A 13,642-nucleotide genomic window follows, 5' to 3' on the forward strand; every position below is an offset into this window, starting at 1 on the left:
AGACACACACACATACTTATACACATATATACATACACACACAGATAGAGGCAGAGAGAGAAAGAGACATAGACACATACACAGATACACTCAGTGTAACAAAACTCAATCAGCAGAATTTAAAGAAGAAATATCTATAAGTGAGTGAAGGAAGGGCACAGATTATATATGCAATATGATACAAGTCTAGAAAAAAACACCCACAGAAAAATACTGGGAGAAAAGAAAGGAGGAAACACAATAAAACATTATCCATAATTAATTATGAATGAGTTATAAGAGAGTTTAGTATTTAAATAATCTCTCATAACTGGGGCTGGAAAAATGGCTCAGTGGGCAAAAGTGCTTGTTGAGCAAGTGTGGGGACCTGAGTTCAGATCCCAGGGCTCTGGCGGAACTTCAGATGTGGTCACCTGTGCACCTACAACCGCAGCCCTTAGATGGTGGCGCCAGGAGAGACACTGGGGGCTGCGGCTGCCAACCTAGCTCAAGTGTCAGTGCGAGACCCTGACTCAAAAGAAATCATGGGACAGCAATAGAGGCAGACATGGCTGGCCTTCCTCTGGCCTAGGTACATGTGTGGATAGGCACATGTGTCTGCACACACATGGACATTTCACACACACACATAATTAATCATCTCTAATAATTCCCTAATTCTCTGTAACATACTTCTTGACTTCAAAATTATAGCCCATGCCTATAATCCCAGTACTCAGGAGGTCAAAACAGAAGAACAGTCATTCATTCAAGGTAATTCTCAGCTACATAGTGAGTTTGAGGCTGGCAAGATCTATATGAGACTCATCTCAAGAAGACAGAAAGCAAAGAAAATTAAAAATGTGAAAGCAAGGTGGAGAGATGGCTCAGGGGTTAAATAAGAGCACTGGCTGCTCTTCCAGAGGACCTGGGTTCAATTCCCAGCACCCACATGGCAGCCCACAGCTGTCTATAATTCCTATTTCAGGGGATCTGACACCTCTACACAGACATATATGCCGTCAAAACACCAATGTACATAAAATAAGAATAAATTATTATTTTTTGTTTGTTTGTTTGTTTTTCAAGACAGGGTTTCTCCATGTAGCCTTGGCTGTCCTGGACTCACTTTGTAGACCAGGCTGGCCTCGAACTCACACCTATCCACCTGCCTCTGCCTCCCAAGTGCTGGGATTAAACAAATTATTTTTTTATGCAAAAACATGGCCAGATAGCTATAGGGAGACTGAGTCTCGACAGAGGTGTGCTGGGTGGAGCCAGGAAGAGAACAAATCACAGTGGGCCATGTAGTGAAAGCCACAAAAGTGTTGTTGCCTTGGTAACGGGGAGACCCCAAGGGAAGACTACGGCTTGAGCAGGTCCCCAAGAAGACATGCTCCCCAGACCCAGATGACAGCTGAGCAGGTGAGGCCAGGCAGCCAGAGGGCTCCATCTGAGGGAGGCCCAGACTCAAGGCACAGCAGGGTAGGAGGCACCCAGAGCAAAGTCCTTGAGATAGAGCCCCCTCCCCAAAGGACTGAAGGTGAGCTCTGTCGGTCTGCAGAACTGGGGGAGCGGGACGCTCAAGCCAGGGAGGATGTTAGTGGACCTCTGTTCTGTTTTGTTTCGTTGAGCTTCATTCTTTTGTTGTGTGACTCACGTTAGCTGAGAACATTTAGGCTTTATGTTTCAGCCTCCCGGGGCTGAGACTACAGTCATGTGCCAGTGCCCTCAGAGTTGGTGGCTTCTGATGTAGACGGGGCAGCTATGTGGAGGAAGAATGGAGGCAAGAGGCCAGAGAGGAAGAGTTGCAGGCAAGGCAAAGAGGGGCAGAAAGATCCCCTCAAACCAAAAAGACAGGATTAAGGTAGCAGCTAACAGTTGGCTGTGGTGCATGAGAGACAGGAGTAGCAATGACCCCCACATCCAGGCTCAGGAGAAGCCATAGCCCTTGCAGGAACATGAGGGAGAAGCATGGTCCTGAAGGAGAAGTGAGTCCTCAGTCTCAGAGGGTTTCAGGAAATGTCCCTGTGCCAGATGAGCAGACCCTACCACTGGGGCTGGGGAGAGTGGACATAGGGCTTGGCAGTCACTATGAGCCAGGAGCCATGGAGCTTAAATATTATTTAGGATGGTGCAGGGCACAGAATGGGTAGGGACTGAACTCTGAGCTTGGGCACGGGGACACGGAAGAAACTAGAAAAGGAGGAGGAGCAAAGGACAAAGGCAAGCAGGAGTGACCCCGTGGGAAAACTGAGCAGAGGTGACAGGTGGGCAAGATGCAAGGCTGAGTCTAACCCTTGCCTTGTCTCTGGATTTTGGTTCATGGACCTCAGGCCTGTCAAACAATGGCTTTGGCTAGGAGGTCACCAAGGTCTATTGATTATTAGAGCTGTTGCTTTTGCCCCATGTATGAGTAGCTGCTGCATTCAAGGGACTGTACAGCCCTCTGTATACACAGCCTCCTATGGACCACAACCTTGTTAGGAGAGCATCATTATCCTGTCTATGAGAGAGAGAGAGAGAGAGAGAGAGAGAGAGAGAGAGAGAGAGAGAGAGAGAGAGAGAGAGACAGACACAGAGACAGAGAGAGACAGAGACACAGAGACAGAGACACAGAGAGAGACAGAGACACAGAGAGAGACAGACACAGAGACAGACAGACAGACAGACAGACAGACAGACAGAGAATATATGATGTCTAGGGCACTGAGGCAAAAAGTAAAGTTTGTGGCTCTCATTCTCCCCATCTCAGCAGCCATCCTGAGTCTTGGCTACACAGAAGATCTTCCTAGATATTGGCTTGGAGCACTCCTTCACGCTCCGTCTGCAAAACACCATGGTCAAAGCCGGCTTTGTCTTGTTCCAATGCCAGGAAGCCAGGCACAAATATCCCTCCTGTGGTGACTGGGATGCAGTAGGCGGGTCCTGTGAGGTTGAGATTGGAAGGTCCAGAAGGGGCCCAGGCAAGAGGCTCGAAGCAGAGGGTGCTAGGTAAACAACCACTTGAGGTCTCTCCTGCATGAGGCAACAGTCATTTTTTTCCCTTTACAGTATTCACTGGGGTTCAGAACACATTGCACAGTGAGCCACCAACTGGCTACTTTCCCTCTAGGCTATGGTTTCTCTGAATCTTGTAAGGTGCTCCATGCTGGTATGAACAGGTCGCTGGGCTAGGAGCTTGTCTGCACTTTTGATGGCTCACAGTTATCACCCACATCTGAACTGTGAGGAGCTGGGCCTGGCCCCAGAGTCACCTAGAATGTCAAGGTTCCAACCCACAGTAGTCCAAGGAGGGTACCTCCCCCTCTGTCACTCACTAGCTAGTGTAGCTGAGCCACAAGTCACTCACAGAGGCATGTCACTAACAGTCCATGGCAGGGCTGACACGAGTTTGTGCCCATAGGACAAGAGCACCAGCCTGTCAAGCTTCTCATGGGAGAGAGGGAAACTGAGGCTCCAGCCTCATACCAGAGACTCCCTTTCCCAGCATCTCATCATTAAGCGGCAGCTACCATTAAGGGACTTTTTGTCCCTTTGACAAAAGGAGATGCCTTTGCCCAAAATCATTGGCGAGCAAGCACCCTAACATAGATCTTCTGCTTCTTTGTCCCACTTCCTCCTTTGCATCCCATAACCAGCTTGAGCACCTGCAGAGCGCTGGTCATCCTGGGATGGGCCCGGCAAAGCACAGAGTCTCGTCAGGAGCCTCCTCTGTTTGACAAGCAGAGGCCTGTCCCAGGAAGACAGGCTTGTGTACTGTAGATGGTGCGCAGCCCAGACGGATGTTATGGACAAGGCTGCTGTAGTAACCCCAGGCTGCTGGGCTGCGGGTCTTCATCCCTTACCTCCCCCCCTCCCCTGGCTCCCCCAGGACCCAGGCTCCTAATTTGGCCACCGAAGCCACGCTCAGCTCCAAGTAAGGCCGCGTCTAAGCACAGACCTTTGAAGACACAGTTCCTCCTAAAACTTTGGAGAAGCCAATTACAGTGGCGGGAGCAGTAATCACTACAATAAGGCTAATGAGCGGATTTATTATAGCTGACTATGGGTTTTTTTTTTCCTTGAGAAAGAAAAGAATTCACTGATATTAAAGCCTGATTTAAGTTTTCCTTCAAGGCCCTGAGAGGTGGCTCAGGTTCTGGGGGTCCTCTCAAGAGGGAAGCTGGTGAGAAATACAGCAAACAAAGCACCTTTGTGACCCGGCTCTCTCAGGTGAGACCCTTGTCCTCAGAAGTGAAGCGGGTGGGTCAGGAGTCAGGACCGTGTAGGGAAGAGGTGGGAAGAGCAGACATGGGGCCACCAGCCTGGCGTTCACTGTGTGTGCTTGCTCCTCAGCCCCCTGGGAGCTTGGGCTTCTTCATCCAGAGTGGGGATAACACTACTAACGCTTCGGGGGTTTGGAGGAAAATTAAATGCAGCTACATTACATTAAGTTTAATTAAAGTATGTGTACATGTCTGGCAAGCAGGAGACAATCTATAAATATTAGCAGCCTTCCCTAATAGCAGGGGATGATCTGTGGAAAGAGTCCAGGGCTTTAAAGGCTCACTGTAGGGTGTGTGTGTGTGTGTGTGTGTGTGTGTGTGTGTGTGTGTGTGTGTGTGCTGTCAGAGGACAACTTGTGGCATGCAACACTTCTCTCCCTCTACCAAGTGGCTCCCCCAAATCAACCTCAGGGCCCCAGGTTTGGTGGCCCGTACCTTTACCTGCTGACCCAGTTTTTTGTTGTTGTTGTTGTTGTTTGTTTGTTTTTGTTTTTGTCTCTCACCTGTAAAAGCCTAGAGGTAAATAGACCAGAGCTGGTGCTGTGTTTGCACAACCCCTTGGGATTCAGGATTCTCTTAACTTGCCCTTCTGCCAAGATCAGCAGGAAGCTGCCATCTCGTGGTCTCAGGTAGCTGCCAATGTCCAGCAACCACATCCTATATCCAGCTAGCAGGAAGGAGTAAGGGTGCGTAGTGGGGCTTTCCAGCTCTCTTTGAAGGGATAGACCGGAAGCTAGAGATGACATTGTTGGCCATGTGGTCCCACTGGCATCAAAGCATTCTCAAGAATGTTGTGTCTCTTCCAGGAGCCGTGTGTCCAGCTACATCTGAGGTCCTCTCTCTGAGGAAGTGGCTAACACTGGGGAGAGCAGGCTGCCTTGGCCACAGTGCCCCATGTGACAGGCTGCTACATGGGCTAATGGGGCAACAGGTATGGAATTCCTCAGAGTACCCGCTCCTCAAAAGGCTCAGCCATACTTTCCCTCTCTGTCCTAAGCAGGCCTATCTTCTGAAGGCTCTCTTCCCATGAGCCTCTGGTGCTTCCAAATTTCTTGTTTGGCTCAAGATACAGGGAAACAGGGTTAGCTTAGAGTTGGGGGAGGGGAAGAGGGTTGGGGACATGGAGCTTTTTCTTCCACAGATTATTTGGCAATAGTGTGAGTCAGGTAGCATGGATGTCTTAACCTCTAAACATTTAAATTAAATATAAAAAGAAGCCAGGCACGGTGATGCATGCTTTTAATACCAGCACTTGGGAAGCAGAGGCAGGAGGATCGCTGTGAGTTCAAGGCCAGCCTAGCCTACAAAGTGAGTCCAGGACAGCCAAGGCTACACACAGAAATCCTGTCCCAAAAAACAAAAATCAAGCAAACAAAAAAATTAAAAGTAACTTTGTTTTTGGATAATACTTATTGATATGGAAAATTTTAATTACTAATATTATCAGTTTTCTTTTTAAGGAAGTCAAATATACAAAGCAGTAGGTGACTCCAGCTATTACAATTTTGGAGTTCCTTTTTTTTTTTTTTTTTTTAAGACGAGGTTTTACTATATAGCCCTGACTGATCTGGAACTGCAATATAGACCAGGCTGGCCTCAAACTCACATCAGGCCTGGCCCTGAAGTCACATTCACACATTGCAAAGAATCTAAAGATGATTTTTTTCCCTCCATGAAACAGGGTTTTTCTGTGTAGCCTTGGCTGTCCTGGACTCACTTTGTAGACCAGGCTGGCCTCAAACTCACAGCGATCGGCCTGCCTCTGCCTCCCGAGTGCTGGGATTAAAGGCGTGCGCCACTGCACCCGGCTTACCCTGGTTTCTTCCCTATGTGATCTTCAGGGATTTCTGTCTTCCTCTTTTGGTTTCCCAGGAGCCCAGGCTACTTCCACAGTCATGAAAACAATACAACTTATAAATACACCCCAATGTACAGGCCCAGCATCCAGTGAGGCAGGTGGGCAGAGCCCCCAAACCTTTACTTCTTCACCCCAGGTTTACTTTTAGGTTTGGGTCAGGCAGAAAATGAAGGCGACAGCCACAGGTCCCCAGAGGCCTGGAAAGGGTGGGCTGCCAGATTCTCTGAGCTAAGGAGGAAAATGTCTGAACATGCTCGTAAACAGGCTAGGTGTGACCCTGTGAATGGGACCTCTCTTTTGCAGACCCTCACACTGAAACACCCCTTTCTCAGACCTCTGCTCTCCTCTCCCCCTTGGCTTGGGGTGGGGGTTAGTTATCATTCCAGGAGAAGACAGTAAGAGTGGCTAGCTGGGGCTTCTGGTCCCAGCTTCTGGCCTCAGTCTTCCCAACGGTGCAATGGGGGTTGGGCCTTACCTCCAGAGCTCTCAGGCCAGAACTGCAAAGGCTCTTCGCTCGGCGCTCAAACCCACTGCTCCTCCAGGCTAGGCCCCCCTCTGAGGAGGCCGCTTGCCTCCCTTTAACTAGAACAGCCACTGTCACCTTTCACATTTATTCCCAGCCAATCTTGCTTCAATCCCGTACACTTGGGCCCTCCACAGCTGCCCTATAGGAGAAGGAGCAAACTCGTGCAGTGTGTGTGTGTGTGTGTGTGTGTGTGTGTGTGTGTGTGTGAGTGTGTGCACGTTCATGTGTGTATGTGTGTGTGTGTGCGTGTGCGTGTGGTCTCTGGTTGAGGCAGGTGAAGGGGTGGGAATGGGCAAGATGGTGGGAAAGGTTTCAGGAGAGAGACTGGGCACTCAGTCACTCTCACTCCTATTTTTTTTCTTCTTGTTTTTGTTTGTTTGTTTTGTTTTGTTTTGTTTTGAGTCAGAGTCTTCTCTGTAGCCCTGGCCAGCCTGAAACTCACATCAGTCCTTCGTCCCCAGCCTCCCAAGTGCTGGGATTACAGGTAGCAGCTATCACCTGCCCCTTCTTCCTTTTGCTTTGAACTCTTCTTCTGCCTCCTCTCTTCTCTTGCTCTCTCCCTCTCTTCCTTCATCTCAGCTGCAGATGCTGCAATGCATGCCCCACCGCGCCCCCCCCATCTTCCTCCTGGGGTGGAATTCTGTCCTCCTTCCTGATCTCAGCCTTGCAGCTCGGAGCCTTGGGCTCCACCAGCTGCAGGTGGACCCTGCCTTCTCAGTGCAGAAGCAGAACGCCTCCCTTATAGGACACTACCTGCCTTGTCTTTCAGAGCACCCTTCATAGCAGGCCTCTAATTTACTCAACTGCTCTGGAGCCTCCCGCTCTCCTGTAATCACCTGGCTGCCTCCCCACACAGGCTCTCAGGAGCCTTTCTGTGTCCTCCCCTCTCAAGTCCCCGAGGGCCCTCTGAGCTCCACAGTCCATGTTCCTGCTTTCCCTGGTCTCCACTCAGGCTCTTTAACTGGGCCCTGACGCTGCTTCTCCCAGTGTGTCAGCGCCTGACCCCATTGGTCGCAGCTATTCTAGGAAGCTGGTGGAGCCAACAATTTTGTGCTCATAATTGTGTGTTGTTGTTGTTGTTTTTTTAAACAGGGCTTTGGAAACAGAGTAAGCCCCAGGGCCCAGAAAACCCAGATCCACCCTGTCTCCTGTTCTGGCAACTGTCACCAAGCAGTTCCTGAGGCTGGTGCCCCATGTCCAGTGTTCCCGCAAAGAGGCCAACTCAGAGAGTCAGAGCCTAGGACGATACAGGACATTTAGGTGTGCGTTTGAATTTGAAGGAGCCTTTCTCCTTGGAGCAAGGGTGGGTCTCAGGAAATTCAACAGCCACTAAAGCTGTCCTGAGCCGACGAACAGAATTCACCCACCACAGAGGAGTTTTAGAAAATTTTCTACAGATTCATAACTTAGAGCTTTGGGGCGGGGGGCACAGCTCCTGTGTAGTAGGAACTGGTCCCCACAGATGAGATGCCCTCAGAGACGCTAGTCTGGGGGCTGTGTATGGGGCTGATGGCAGAAACTGAGGCGAAGCATATGGAGGTAGTCAGTGCAGCTGGCACACTTGTTTGCATACCTGCCCCCAGTCTGCCTAGCAACCTATGATGTCATCACCTGCCTACCACTATATGGGCCAGCTACCCAGGATAGAAAAAGGGCAAACCCACCTTGCTTCCCTCTCTTGCTCCTCTCTTTTTCCTGGGCTCTCTTCCTTTCTCTTGTCTCTGTCTGTTTCTGGGGTGCCCTTCCCCCTTCCCTGCTCTCCCATGCTTCTATGATAAGTTTCTCCATCTCATATCTGTTGCCGGGCATCTTGTTTTTCATAGTTAACAGCACTGATGAGCTGTCCTGGCACTTCCTCCCAGGTGCCTTTCTGCCCCCAGCTACACAAGGCACAGTTTTACTCCCTCCCACCTTGCAGTTCAGTCCCCTCTTGATGTTTAACAGAGAAAGATATTTTTTGCAGGATGTCTGATTTCCAGAAGACCAAAGAGCAAATCTGGATGGATGCTCTCTAGCCTTGCAGTGGATGAGGATCACCATGTGGGCTGCCCATCACCCTCTGAGGTTCTGTGGGAGGCCACAATGGCAGGTTTCACATCAGCTTGTCACTCAGAGTCACCTTTAAACCAGTTCAGATTTCTCCCCAGTACACACATGTATCCCATTCAAAAACAGGCTGAAGTCTTGACCTCTCAATACCTTGGGAAAGGCCCTTGTTTGTAAATGAGGTCATTACAGATTTAATTAAGGTGAGCGTTTCCTGTAACATCTCAGACCCCTAATCCAGTACAATGCATGTCCTTATAATAGGAAGTAAGGAGACCCAGCACAGAGGGAGAGGCCTGGAGTAAAGGAACAGAGGTCAGAGGGACACAGCAACACACTGAAAAACAACAATCCCTACTTCTGGCATGAACTGGAAGACACAGGAGAATCCTGACACACACCGATTTCCAAGGGAATATAGCCCTGCCCACACCTTGACTTGGGACAATGTAGTCTGTCATTTAAGTCATTAGACCATGGCACTTTTCTCTGGTAGCCCCCAGAGAGCTAATACACAAATGGCCATTGTGACTCTCTTTGGGATACAGAGCTAGGGAGTGTTAGCCACCTCCCCATTCAAATCACCTATGCCCTGAATACCTCGCTAGCCTGTGCACATCACCCCCCAGGGTGTAGCCATATCTAGAGCTCCCTTGTTCCCACTGAGTTCCCTGGGCTCCCCACAGCTGACACCCTTCTTTCAAATGGAAATAGGTATTCTCTGAAGAGCGCATGGCTTTTCTGTGGTCCTTCCTTTCATGGGAGGCTGGCCTTAGGCCTCCAGTGTTTTCTGGGTTAAAGTAGACATGGGTTAAAGACCACTGGCTTTGCTGGGCCACTGGACACCCAAACCTCAAGAGGGCTGCACCAGCAAGAAAGTCTGTTACTTCCCAGGTCAAAAAACTGAAAGCCTTTGGTTATGGGTGTTCAGGAAGCGAGACAAAATGGCCATAAGGAAATAGAAGCTGTGCTGTTTTTGAGGGGAACTGGCAGAGTCTGCTGTGCTCTCTCTAAGTAACAGCAGCTTTCAGGCTGTACTCAGTCTTGCCTGACATTACTCCTGTTCACAAAGCAACGGCAGTGACCCGAGTTATTCTGTTTAGAGGGCAAGTTTCAAGAAAGAATGACTCAACATCTTGTTTAATAAATCAATCACATCTGCCAGGTCCTAGGAGGCACCAGGTGATAATTGCTATCTATATCAGTAAATAATGGCACCTGAGAATCTATTACGCTGTGTCAGGAATGAATACCAGGCATATGAACTTGTCAATCACCAGGTGGACCTCTCGCCTAGAACATGGAGAGCACACAGTGCCTCTGGCAGGCTGAAAGCTTTTAACTTCGGAAAGCCTCAGACCCTCAATGTCCCTGACTTTCTCTTTCCCTCCTGTCTCTCACCCCCACCCCATTCTACCTTGAGGAAAGCCTTAGAAACTAGAACTCACCCCTGACAGAGGTGAGTCATAAAATCCAGTACTTTCCCCTACAGACAGACATGGCGTCTAGAAATAAGACTGGAAGTGTAAAGCAGTGGCAGACCACTTGCCTAGTATTTGTGTTGGCATATAAGCGGCCTGCTTCTAGGTTGCTTAGCAACCTCTGATGTCATCACCTGCCACCACTGCCAGGGGCTCAAGATAAAAAGGACACATCTCTTTTAACTCCTTTTCCCTCTCTCTAAGGGGATCCCCTTTTCCCTTTCTCTCTCTCTCTCTCTCTCTCTCTCTCTCTCTCTCTCTCTCTCTCTCTCTCCCCCCCCCCCCCCCGCTGTCTCTCTATCTCTGTCTCTCTACTCTCATGGCCCACTCAGGCCCTAACTCCTCTCTCCTTCTTTCCTCACGCTTCTATAATTAGTCTCTCCATAACAGATCTGTTATCTCATTCTATTTATTTAATGGTACCAGTTTTATCCCCAGCACTCAGGATATGACTGACACAGCCACAGGGGCCCTGCTGTCTGCACCCTGAAATTTGTGCATGTCATTGAACCAGCTGGTTCTAACTGGATTGGGCAAGGCAGGATTCTTACCGCATCCGGAACTGCCAGCAGAGCCCCATATGTCATCTAGTAGAACACAGAAGACTCCTGGAAAAGGATATCTGGAGGGCCAGAATCACCCTGAATGGGATGACTTGGTGTTCAAGGGCACTGAGAATCAGTGGAAAAGCCACTCAAAGCTCTGTTCCTAGAACAGGCAGTTCCATTTGTAGTTAAGGATACAGGTGGGCTATAGCTCAGTCTTTGAGAAACAGATTAATCATAAACGGGAATGAGCCTAATTTGCGGGGGATTATTTTTGTTGTTGTTTTTACTCTAAGATGGCTTTCAAGCCTAAGATGGAAGCAGACTGGTTCTTTACTTCCTGCCACCCAACCTCCTTTCCTTTGGCTTAGCTGGGATGATTGAGGTGTGTGCATTAGTTACTTTTCCACTGGTAAAACACCATGACCAAGACAGCTTATACAAGGAAGGGTTAACTTGGGCTTATGGGTCCAGAGGGTTGAGAGCCCATCACTGTTACAGCAGACAGGAAGTGTGGCAGCAGGCTGGGCATGGTGGCTGGAGCCGCTTAGAGCTCACATCTTAAACCATAAGCAGAAAGCAGTATGATCACACTGGGAATTGAATAAAAACGAGGACATGACCTGTCCTGGGTTACGGTTGAGGAGAAGGATTTTACTGGAGACATGAGGGAGACTATAGCCAGAGACATCTGGAAGAGTCCAGAGCCAGAAGAGAAAATAGTAGACTAGAAATGACCAGGAGAGTGAACTGGGCCATGGGTCAGGGGTGGGGGTCGGGGAGCAGGATACATGGAGAGAGGAGGAGAAGGAAACTGAGGTGAGAGAAGGCCAAGGGGATCAAGAGAGAGGCAAGGAAACCAAGAAATGGCAGGGAAGTCCCTGGGCTGGAGAGGTTTAGGGTAAGGGGGTCAGAAGAGATGTGACCCAGGTACTGAGTGAGCCGCTGTTCTCTGTAAGGGCTTCTCTGAGACTTGACAGAAATGGCAGAACCGGCAAAGCCTGCCCCAAGTGGCATACTTCTTTTAGCAAGGCCACCCTTCTCAAGCCTCCACAAACAGCGCCACCGACTGGGGACAATGTATTCAAATGCCGTAGCTATGACAGACATTTATCATTTAAACCAGGGTAATGAGGGTTGAGCCATCTGCCTACTCCCACAGGTGAGCAGACTGCGAGCCTGCTCGTAAACTTGTTTGCCTTTTTCTTGTTGATCTGTCTCTCATCAGATGAGTGGAGGAAGAAAAGTTTGTTTTCCCTGTGAATTTGTGCCTGAAAAGAAGAAGAAGAAGAAGAAGAAGAAGAAGAAGAAGAAGAAGAAGAAGAAGAAGAAGAAGAAGAAGAAGAAGAAGGACGAAGGGCAAAACCAAAGCTATCGCCTGAAGGATAGATAAAGTGAGGATAGATAAATGGCAGAGCCAGCCTGTTTCATAGTCAGGCAGGGAGTCTCAGGGCAATGTGAGCCTAGGACAGCACAGTTGATGGTTGCCTTTACTTACAGATACTGTCTCAGTTTGCTTTCTGCTCCTGTGACAAGACCGTGACCAAAATCAATTTGGGTAGAGAGGGTTTACTTGTGTAACACATCCTAATCATTGTCTGCCATTGAAGGCAGGATTCTGGAGGCAGGAGGTAATGCAGAGACTACAGAGGAATACTGCTTATTAGCTTGCTCAGCTTTCTTTTCTTTTTAAAAATTATTTATTTATTTATTTATTTATGTATTTATTTATTTATTACATATACAGTGTTCTACCTGCATATAACTCCTGCAGGCCAGAAGAGGACACCAGATCTCATTGTAGATGGTCATGAGCCATCATGTGGTTCCTGGGAATTGAACTCAGGACCTTTGGAAAAGGAGCCAGTGCTCTTAACCTCTGTTGTTCAACTTGCTTGCTTTTCTTTCTTTCTTTCTTTTTCTCATTCTTTCTTTCTCTTCCTTCCTTCCTTCCTTCCTTCCTTCATTTCTTTCTTTCTGAGACAGGGTTTTTCTGTGTAGCCCTGGCTGTCCTGGACTTGCTTAGTAGACCAGGCTGGCCTCAAACTCACAGCGATCCACCTGCCTCTGCCTCCCTGGGATTCAGCTTGTTTTCTTACACACTCCAGGACCATCTTCACAGTGGCTAGATCTTCCCATATCAGTCATTAATTTAAAAAAAAAAGCCCCACAGACTTGCCTACAGACTAATGTGATAGAGACATTTTCTCAGTTGACTTTCCTCTTGCCAGATGACCCTAGCTTGTGATAAGCATACAAAAGATGCTAACTAGGTAACAGACAGGGTGAGATCTTAGAGCCATGCTTTGTTCTAAGAGCCTGAGATCTAAGAAGACAGTGGGTTAAGCATCCTAAATATCCGTCTTTCATCTCATCTCCAGCCAGGACATTAAATATGGAGGAGGAGAGGACCAGTTCAAGAAAGTGGTTTTCTGATGTCCACGTGTACATAACGGCACTCACCCACATCCTGTAACCCCTCAATAATAATAAATAAAATTAAACTAGCCCTTCAATACAGCACACTTCTGTGTCCTGGGAGTCATTCTAAGGGATCATAGAAACATGGGGGAGTCTGTGGCGATCTTTGCAATTAGTAAGCTACACTAAAGTGAGGTGGCCTGAGACCCCTGAACTTGTAACTGGTGTATAAACGAGGCCATCACTGTGTGGATTGTGTCCTTAGTCCTGAGGCTGGCTGACTCCAGATAGCACCTCCTCTCTGGAGACCACATCTTCTTTGTCTCCATAGCAACATTGACCTCTCTGATTGGCCTCATGCCTCTTAGCTCTTCCTATTGTGAGAAGAAACTGTGCTAACACTTTAACAGAGTCTAGCACCCCTGGCTTCCCCTGAATAATGCCTGTTACCCTCTGGTAGAGTCAAAACTCCTTGCCCTGCACACGAAGACTGTACTGAGGCCTCCCTCTGACCTTCC

The 13,642-nt window shown here is 48.7% G+C and overlaps 1 long non-coding RNA gene across 1 annotated transcript; it reads left to right on the top strand.

The window, feature by feature from the left end:
- Positions 1-5,055: 5,055 nt before the first annotated feature.
- On the top strand, positions 5,056-13,214 carry LOC311604167. The gene is made up of 3 exons (XR_014781385.1): positions 5,056-5,178; positions 11,932-12,097; positions 13,085-13,214. It is a non-coding gene; the product is annotated as an uncharacterized lncRNA (long non-coding RNA).
- Positions 13,215-13,642: the final 428 nt, after the last annotated feature.

The sequence above is a fragment of the Acomys minous genome, assembly GCF_964271855.1.
Source record: "Acomys minous genome assembly, chromosome: 8".
Lineage (NCBI taxonomy): Eukaryota > Metazoa > Chordata > Mammalia > Rodentia > Muridae > Acomys > Acomys minous.